Here is a 9,518-nt window from a genome sequence, read left to right on the forward strand (position 1 = left end):
ATTGCACTGCTCTTAACCAATCAGAATTGAGAAAATTTTTTATGTGTATTATTAATTGAGTATCAACGCATTGTATCATATTTCTGTCATATACATCACAAACTGTAAATAACACAGCTATTCACATCGAAAATGACTTACAGTTAAGACGAAACATGTATTTAATTAAAAATATAAAATTGAAAAATGCTGTCGTTTATTTAAAATGTTTGTTAACAATAGTTACTCTAGCACAAAAGTTTATTTTTCAGATTACCAAAACTTGCATTTCATTAAATATATTTTTGATGGTGTTGAGCATTCAGTCACACCTGCAGTTCATAGCAACTCCAAATAGCAGGATGCTCCTGCATCAAATGCAAGAACAAAGGAAAGGACACAGAAAAGGCTTCAAGTTGTTGCTGTAACCAGTAGCTACGTTTGAGCCCAGACCATTCCACACCTATTTTGAGTCAAACTTGACGCTTTAACCTCTCCCCTAATTGACTTCACTACGCCCGTGTTCTCCAGATCACTGATACTCCTGGGTATGGATGCGTTTTGTGTTTGGGGGCAGATCCTACATTCAACCTGGGAAAGTTTAATGTTACAATGATTTCGTACCGGAATTTAAAGGTTGTTGACTGAAAATGTTGGGACCATTTAGCAATGATTGGGTCCATGCTTATTAGTTAAACAAAAACGTTTGACGTCTTAGAGGTATTCTTGCTCTCAGCACAGAAAGTGAAGAGAAGCTGTATAATGCGATGCCCTTTAGTTTTCCGCATACAATTCACCTAAGGTGCTTTAAACACTTAGGAGAAAATTGCAACGACCAATTAAATCATCAAATGCACCAGAAGAAGCGCAGATAAACATTTCTCTACGATATATTTGGAAGAAAATGTTGAGATACTATGAAGAAAGGTGAATTTCTCGTATTTTTGTATTCTTTGTTGTAGTTGCAACGGTTGCTGATAATAATATTTTTGACATGTCTTCTTCATGCAGATAGAGCAGAAAACTTTCATATACGTTCAAATGAATTGAAAAGATCCTGGGATGAGAAAGAACAGCAGCATTTTCATCCGATCACAGGCCCAAATAATACAGCTGCATGAGCGACAAAGTAAGTGGTCGTAAACACTATTCAATTTTTGTCTTCATGTACCGTTTACTTTGTTCATGTCAGTTAGGGAAAAATCGCAAATTTCCTGCAAAAATGGGAGTGTAAAATGTTTTGGGACCAAATTTTTCAGTATTTGTATTCGATAAAAACCTTATATATTTTAGTCTGTCACGCTTTTTAGTGCTCTTTCAGTATCTGAACAATGTTTCATACATACTTTACCAAAAAATATATGAAAGAATGTTTTATGCAGTGCGGTGTTTGAAATTAAATGAAGATATGATCTTCACACTTTGCTGGACAATTTAAGCAATTGTCTCATAAACCTGAAAAATTCAGGTGACTCAACGGGATTCAAACCCATGACCTCTGCGGTGCCGGCAATTGCTTAAATTGTCCAGCAAAGTGCGAAGATCATATCTTCATTTAATTTCAAACACTGCACTGCATAAAACATTCTTTCATTTGATGCAACACTATCATAATCATCATTTGACTTAAATTATTTTCTGCAATTGACATTTTGCAGAAAGACGTGGTCGTCCAGTGCATGCTAGGAAATGTAAGCCAAACGCTGGTCTTGGTGATCCACCAAAACCCTTTTACAACAATGTATCGGAATAGGCAAATGCAATGATCACACGATGCGTTGGTTTTAAGGAGAATAAGATGAGTGATTTCTGCCAGGAGAAGAACAAACTCTTAAGCAGCAAAAACAAGACGTTGACTCTTCATTGATTAACCATGGTCCATATTAACTTGCTTCCAAGTTTCAACAACATCTCCAAATTGAAGAAGATAAGTGGTTTTGGAAAACAAAACAAACAGAAAGAGGCAGAAATCAAGAAATTTAGAATGCAGACTATGTCGTCTGAAAAAGTGAAGATAGTTTACCACAAAATAACGTTTCAAACGTCCTTATTTTCATTGACTTTTCGACAGCTAGCATAATCACAACTCACACAGAAACGCTCAAGCATATTTACGAAAAAGCACTAGATGAAAGCACTAGATGGATACGCACTAGATTGGATACGCAATAACTCAAGTTTTAACATCTATCACTCCTAATGAAGACTAATAATGGCTTGTCAGCCAAATGTTTAAACTGAGAAGCTTGTTCTTAAAAACTATAATAAATTTCAGAGATGGTCGTCGACGAAACTTTTGAAAGCCTATGAGAAAATCAACCTTCTCAAAAGGGTACCAATAGGGTAAGTTTATAAATACAAACGCGAGACAAATAACCTTTACGGATAACATTGCTGCCACTTTCAGCAGTTCAGTTTAATGAGATAATTTGTAGGTTAAGCAGAATGTAATCACTGTTTTTTTGGGGGCAATAATCAGTCCCTGGTGCCGTCGCCAGCTTTTAAAACTGACTAAACTCATCATTTCGTGAATACGTCTGATTAGTTACATAGAGTGTATATGTTGTTTTTATAGGTGCTCGTTCATTAGTAAGCTATATCTAAGCGTGCTCCATCAAAAGTTAAGATAACTTAGCCATCATTTGTATTAGGCCGTATAAGATCAGCATCCAAAAGATGCTCAGAAAACTGATTTCGTAGCACCCCTCTCGAGGCTACATAATTTTCACATGAATAGATAGATAACCTCTTTAAGCAGAATCAGTTGCCCCCCAAGTGAAACAGGTGAACAATCAAGAGAAATTCTACTTCAAAGTTTATGATATACGCGCTTCAATAAATTTGAGCTGCCATTTTTTCTGTTATATACGCATGCTCACACTTGCAAAACCTGTACAGCTGCTTAATAAAACATTAAGTATTATTAGAGGTTTTCCAAAGAGTTGTTATAAGTAGTATGGACAAGCCAGGTAGACATTATTAAACTGTTTGTCTTATTATTTATCTTAAATTTCAAAGAGATTGATATTTGATATATTCTTTAATTTCAAACAACCTTAAGGAAATTATGAAACAATGTGCCTGGCCCACGTCGGCTGCCACCAAAAATGGCATCGATGAAATATTCTTTTGTATTTGACCACAAACATGGCTGCTGTGACGTCATAGCATGCAATCCACTTGTATTTACCATAAAGTGTACGTAACGACAGCATTTCTTAAATGTTGCTGATTAGATAAGTATTGTTTGTTGAATGTAAAAGCTTTAGCATTTGCAAAAACCTTAATGCTTATCATGCTTGAGTCGCAATATTTTAGAAAACACTGGTGATTATAAATATTAGCGAAATCATATCGTTATGTCACGGTCACTTTGTGAGCTTTGGCAAATTTATATATTTTCCGTCATGTTTGATAAATATTGGTTTTTCGCCTCGCAAACTTGTACTGTACGCCTGACAATAAGCTATAAATAAAACAGTATTCTAGCCCTACAACTGACAGTCTTTAATAAAGAATTTTATTCATATCTCTTTGTTCAACGGGAAAACAAATGAACACCCCGCTGGGAACAACGGATTCTGGTTAAAGAGGTTGTTATCTACTAATTCATATAAAAACTATGTAGCCTCGCGAAGAGTGAAACGAAATTGCATCTTTTGGATGCTCAACCCATGGCCTAAGTACTTTGTGCCCTCATTGTGTCAAGTGCGTCAATTCCATTGAAATCAAACAATAAAGACTGCTACAAGTATCTGTAAAGCCCTTTTTCAGTTTTACGTTTAAGGAGGATCTGCATTTAAAATCAAAGATGTTTACTGTATTTGCAATTGCTAATGAAAACCAACGAGATCTTTGGGAGAACTCGATACGCAACAATATGCCTGTGCAAACACGAAAAATATCTTTTACTTTTTATATAAAAGAACAAAAATGTGAAATAGACAAATTCAAAGAAAGCTTTCAAATTTTCTTTTTAAATAAATCAATGATTGCTTGCAAATTCTTATTGATTTACTGATTCAATTAAGTAGTTGAGCTTGGTTTGGCATTAACAGGCTATTGCAAACACAGGTATAGACCAATCAGCTCATGCATTTCCTTGTTTTGATTTAATAAAGGTACTTAATACTTATGTAGCTTATTTCTGTTCCAACAGAATTAACTGCGGTGACGGTTGCGACGGTGCGAACTTTCCTGTACGTTTGAAGGCAGTGTCGGGATGCTGTCCGGGACAGTATTGTCTTCGTGGCGAATGCTTCTGGAACTGAGAAAGTAAAAGTTTCCTGAACTCGGCTTCAATATGTTTTCGAGCTCCTATTCTATTTTACGTTCTTTTTTAGATATTTTTATTTCGTAGAACATTGTAACAATGTAACCATCGTTTTGTTTTAAGAAAATGTACATTTTATTCTTACAAGTTTGTCAGACAATTCTAAATAAGAAGACTTTGAACTGGAATAACTTACACATGGTCACAAGTTTTAACAACAGATGACAACTGACTCACGAGACGAGAGTATAAAAAAACTGGAATGCAAAAGAAAATTTTAACACAATATGAGTGGATAGGGTACAGGTATAGAACACTTAGTCAGCATTTTTTACGGAGCTTTTACCCGTGTCTATTAGTTTCCAGTCCGTGAAAGTAAGTCAGTAGCGCGCGTGTGAACCGAAAACAGAGCAAGATTGCTCGTGACTGGTTTATTTGATGAATGGAGGTGAGGCAGGGGATTATTTAAAGGGAAAGATACCTTTTTAAGGTATAAGAATACAAGTATTATGTCCTTCTTTGCCGATATAGTAAAAAGGTTACGGTTTCATACTCGTTTTCTTCCTACATTAAAAATGGCTTTAAAAGTTGACATTGAACTAGCAAAGAAAATTAAAGAAACATTTGATATTGCTGACAAGAGCGAGGATATAGAGGAACGTGAAAAATTATACAAGATAGATTGTTGAAATGTTATGCCGAAGAAATAGGGTACATAATATCAGGTCTTGTTGCTAAAGAGTGTTACGTTCGCAGTGTAAATCACTTTTCGCAAAGACGCCATGAGTGTTTGATGATGCCGAACAATAAAAGAATATTATATTACTTTGATAATGCTACATAGAAAATTGATGAAGAAGATGTAATGAAATCCTTCTTCGATAGTTTAAGTGACCTTAGTCTTATAGTAATTTTAGGGTTAGAATTGATGAAGTATACTTGAATATATTCATGCAAGGACTGGAGAAATATATTTTTGGAAGAGCAAAAAGACAAACTGAAAAATGGGACAATGAACTTTTTGAGCAAGATTATTAATCTTTTGCATTCTTAATTATTCAAACAATTATTGAAGCTTACAATATGAATACTATAAAATAAAAGCTAACACGACGTAAAATTGTAAGTAGACATGTAAATTATTAAAACATACTACCTTCATGAAACTTGGAATTATAATTCAAAAACATTTGATAGTTAAACATACCTTTAAAAGAGTCATCGGTAATTGCCCTTGCTCAGGGCAGAATAATTAATCCTTATGCAAAATAGCGAACCGCTGTAGATCACCGACTAAAAATATCAAAAGTCGTAAAATTTTAATTAGCTCTACTTAATGAATGGTTGACAAATCTTTCAGCGTCATAAAAACCTTTGCTATTTTCGTTGATCTATTTTCCACGTGTTATTGCGAATTCCGTCTTATGATTATATCTCTCACGAGAGGAGGGAGGTTGATCTGCTTTAGCCTTGAGGTATTTGAATGCTTTTATGAAAATAAAATCATCTCCTCGAAGGATGAACTAATTTAATTTTTAGGCATGATTTTGAATGCCCAACTTTGATATTTTACGCACGCGCTGTATACTTGGTTGATGCTAATCATATTCCAAGATAAAAAAGATTGAAACAGAAACCATTATAAATATATTTGTTGTACATAAACGTTTTTTCACTCTATTCAAAACAGTTCATTTTAATTTATTAAACATTGAATATTAACGTAACCTAATAGTTCTTATAACAAAAATTCATTGATCACTGTTAATTATCTTCATTATGTATATTGAGGAATATATAATATACCTCCTAGGTATTTTATGCATATACAGGAGCCTCCCCCCCCCAATTCTTGACTTTCGACACAGTGGCGGATTTAGGGTAAGTCAAAATATGTTACTGCAGCACATTTTGGCATGTATTAACATTTCTAATCCCTTTAGAGGCAATTCCATTGGTGAAATTATATTCCATAGAAATTCGAAACAAATAGTGTTTTTCTGAAAGTACTTTGAATTTAAAATTGAGGAGCTAAAATTTGTTTTAACCAACGCTAGATCCGCTAATGTTTCGACACACCAAAGTTTACTGCCAATCAACAAGAACACATTACGAAATTCAATTTTACAAATTCTTTGATGAGAAAATTTAATTATGATACAGTATTGTTTAAAAAATTTTTGACTCAAAACCAACAATTTCTCTCAATCACTATCAATATTGCAATGAGCTCAAACGTTCAAAGAAAGGTCAAGACTCTACGCTTATGCGTTAAAGAATGTTAGCATGATTTAAAGTTTAATTGATTATTCAAATAAAAAACTAGTAGCTATTAAGCCTTCAGGAGGCCTGTTTTTTAAAACGTTGCATGCCATTTCGTTAATGTGGTTGTTGCAGTAGATTTGCTACACTTCCATGCACATTATAATAACACAGACTTTGACTTGGAAAAAACCCAAGTACGTAAGCATCTCTTAAGGAACATTTTGGCTAAAAAAGAAAATTTTCCCCTCAACAAGGTAAGTGTGCACACATTTGCGTCCTTCTTGGACCCTGACTATATGTACATGACAAGATTTTTCTATTCTTTTTTATTTCCAGCGCAGGTACATTCCAGCCGCATATCTTCACACACGCAGCAAAAACGATGTATCTAGTTTTAGCAGTGTTGCTATTTTTTTACTCAAAATATCATGCAAATGCTGAACTGTAGACTCGGCTCCCAAAGAAAATCCGCTTTAAAACTTACCTAGCCGTTGTAATTGCTTTTGCTAACAATAATTTAACTTTCCCGCCTTTGGAAATTTTTTATTTTGATTGGCTCTAATATTACTGCTTTGAGTAACCAATCAAGCATTATTTAAAAAAATTGGCACCGTAGTTCCTTTTTTGCACTGGTATTTGGGATGAATTGTACTGCTCTAAATCAATCAATATTGAGATATTTTTTTATGTATATTATTTATCCAACGAAAAAAATTCAGGCCAAAACACATCAAACTATTGATTTTGATAATACCTTACTTTGATGATCGTAGCATTCAAATACAAATGTAGTGATAGGAAATTCCACAGTTTCATAAAGACCATTACACGATGGAGATACCTTCTAAAACATTAAAAATACTAGGTCAGTAATGAACAGAGATAAATATTCTACAGCAATATTAACACTGTAAAAAATGATTGGTTAAAATAACCATGTGATTGGTTACAGTAACCATAAAAATAATGGTTAAAGTGTTTAAATGCGTCTGAGGTGACCAATTTTAATAATTATTTTAACCAATCAGTTTTAACAATGAATGTAGACTGACGTAAATCATCAAAATATGAGTAAATGTGAAAATTCCTCAATATCTGAAAGATCAAACACTTCGCATACACTATAAACTATGATTTGTATACAATATTGAGAAAAGAAATATTATTTTGTAATTTTTTTTGTAGATATTACTACGGTCAATATGGACAAATTATATTAGTTGTGCAATAGTTATAAACTAGTTAAGAAAAACAAATTTTTCATAGCAGACATGATGTAATAATTGTATGTCATCATCAGTGCTAAACAAATGAATTAAGTTGCCTAAGTTTTGTATGCTATGTAGGATCGCCTATATGTCTGCAATAAAATAGTTTGCTTTTACATTAAATTTATATTTTCAACTTTGCTTTTACAGAATTGGTGTAATACTTAAAATACATGGTTTCTTCTTTTTAAAATGGATATGTTGTTTTGGTGGTACCAATCTTCATTATTTAAATGTTTTATAGAACACACTACAAGAGCAAGTATCACTGTTGAATATTCCTTTGTCTATACTGTTTTTTGTCTCAGAGCTTCGAGCGTGATCAATTTGCCAGGGCAACGAACCCTCAGGTGAATTGAAATATGCCTCAAATTTTGATTGAATCTCCACATTATGTGCATAATTGTTGCTTCCAAGTCTTACCATACTGTGCAAAGCAGTGCTATCTCTCTTAACAATTGCTCGCCAGTCCCTAGCAATAATATTGCCACTGCTGTCCTCCGAATCAAAAAATACATTAGGATTATGGCTAGCACTTTCTGTTAAACGTAAATAGTTTCATGTGCAGCACGAATTGGTCTACGAATTATTCTCCACTTTTCAGATAGAGTGCCAAAGGTGTTTTCGATTTTTCGTCTTCAGACAGTTCTTTTCTCCATAAGGTATAAACAACCAGGATTTTAAAGAGAATATGTCGTTGCCCACAATAACAAATGGTAAAGTATGCCCATGTACATTATCTGGTCAAGGGAGATCTAATTTTCTTTTCAGAAAAACTTTACCAAAAATGCTGAAAATATGCTGCATCGTTGTCTCGGCCAAAGCCACCAAAGTCTACCATAGTGAAGCAATAACTGGCATCACACATAGCCATTAATACTAAGCTATGAAAGTGTTTATAATTGAAATAATTAGAATATCCATTTTTAGGGCAGTCCATCTACATTTCTTTTTCTGAATGCATGGGGCAACAATCTTTAAAGATTTTCCAGTCTTTCCGGAGACATTCGCAGATATCTAGGACATGATTTATTGAGTCTATATAACAGTACAACAATAAAATCTGATATGTGTAGTGCTGGTGAGCGTCAGGGGTAAACAAATATACATTTCGATTGTGGAGCTTTAATTCATGCACTGGTGTGTTATAATGACCTCGATTTTAACGCTCTTAAAGAATTTTCTTATCCAAATCTTTCTTTCCTTTTTTTTCATTCTAGTCCGTAAACGTTCTCGGGCTAAGTCCAACAACAGCATTCGTTGATACATTAAAAGGACTCTTTCATTAACACGCGCCATATTTCTCCTTTCCAGTTAAGATGTCCCAACGCATGCGCACATCAAACCAAAATCACCTTGACATAACGTGCGAAACCTCGGTAATACACAACAATTACAACTATATGTGAACGCTTACTTCTCTAATTGTTGTAGACTTCATCGCCAATGGAATTACAACAATTTTAACTATATGTGAACTAAGCTTTATTAAAGTAATTAAAACATATATATTTCTTACTTAAAATATTAGTCGCTTCGCCGCATTTTATAGATATGCAAAGCTGATTTAATTTCCGGTCATAGGTATTTTCTTACGAGTTCTGTCGTTACATATAATCCATTTATTACACGTACGTTGTTTAGCAAAAAGTGAAACTAATGATATATATTGTCAATGTTAGTAAGGAGAATAACTTCTTTATGATTTTTAAAGTTAAATACAACATTTCAGT

At 33.7% G+C, this 9,518-nt stretch overlaps 1 long non-coding RNA gene across 1 annotated transcript; it reads left to right on the forward strand.

The window, feature by feature from the left end:
• The first annotated feature begins 1,893 nt into the window (after nucleotides 1–1,893).
• On the forward strand, nucleotides 1,894–4,440 carry LOC124451160. Its single transcript, XR_006950349.1, has 2 exons — nucleotides 1,894–2,322; nucleotides 4,139–4,440. It is a non-coding gene; the product is annotated as an uncharacterized LOC124451160 (long non-coding RNA).
• The last annotated feature ends 5,078 nt before the right edge of the window (nucleotides 4,441–9,518 follow it).

Source organism: Xenia sp. Carnegie-2017, unplaced genomic scaffold, assembly GCF_021976095.1.
Source record: "Xenia sp. Carnegie-2017 unplaced genomic scaffold, XeniaSp_v1 HiC_scaffold_24, whole genome shotgun sequence".
NCBI classification, from domain to species: Eukaryota; Metazoa; Cnidaria; class Anthozoa; order Malacalcyonacea; family Xeniidae; genus Xenia; species Xenia sp. Carnegie-2017.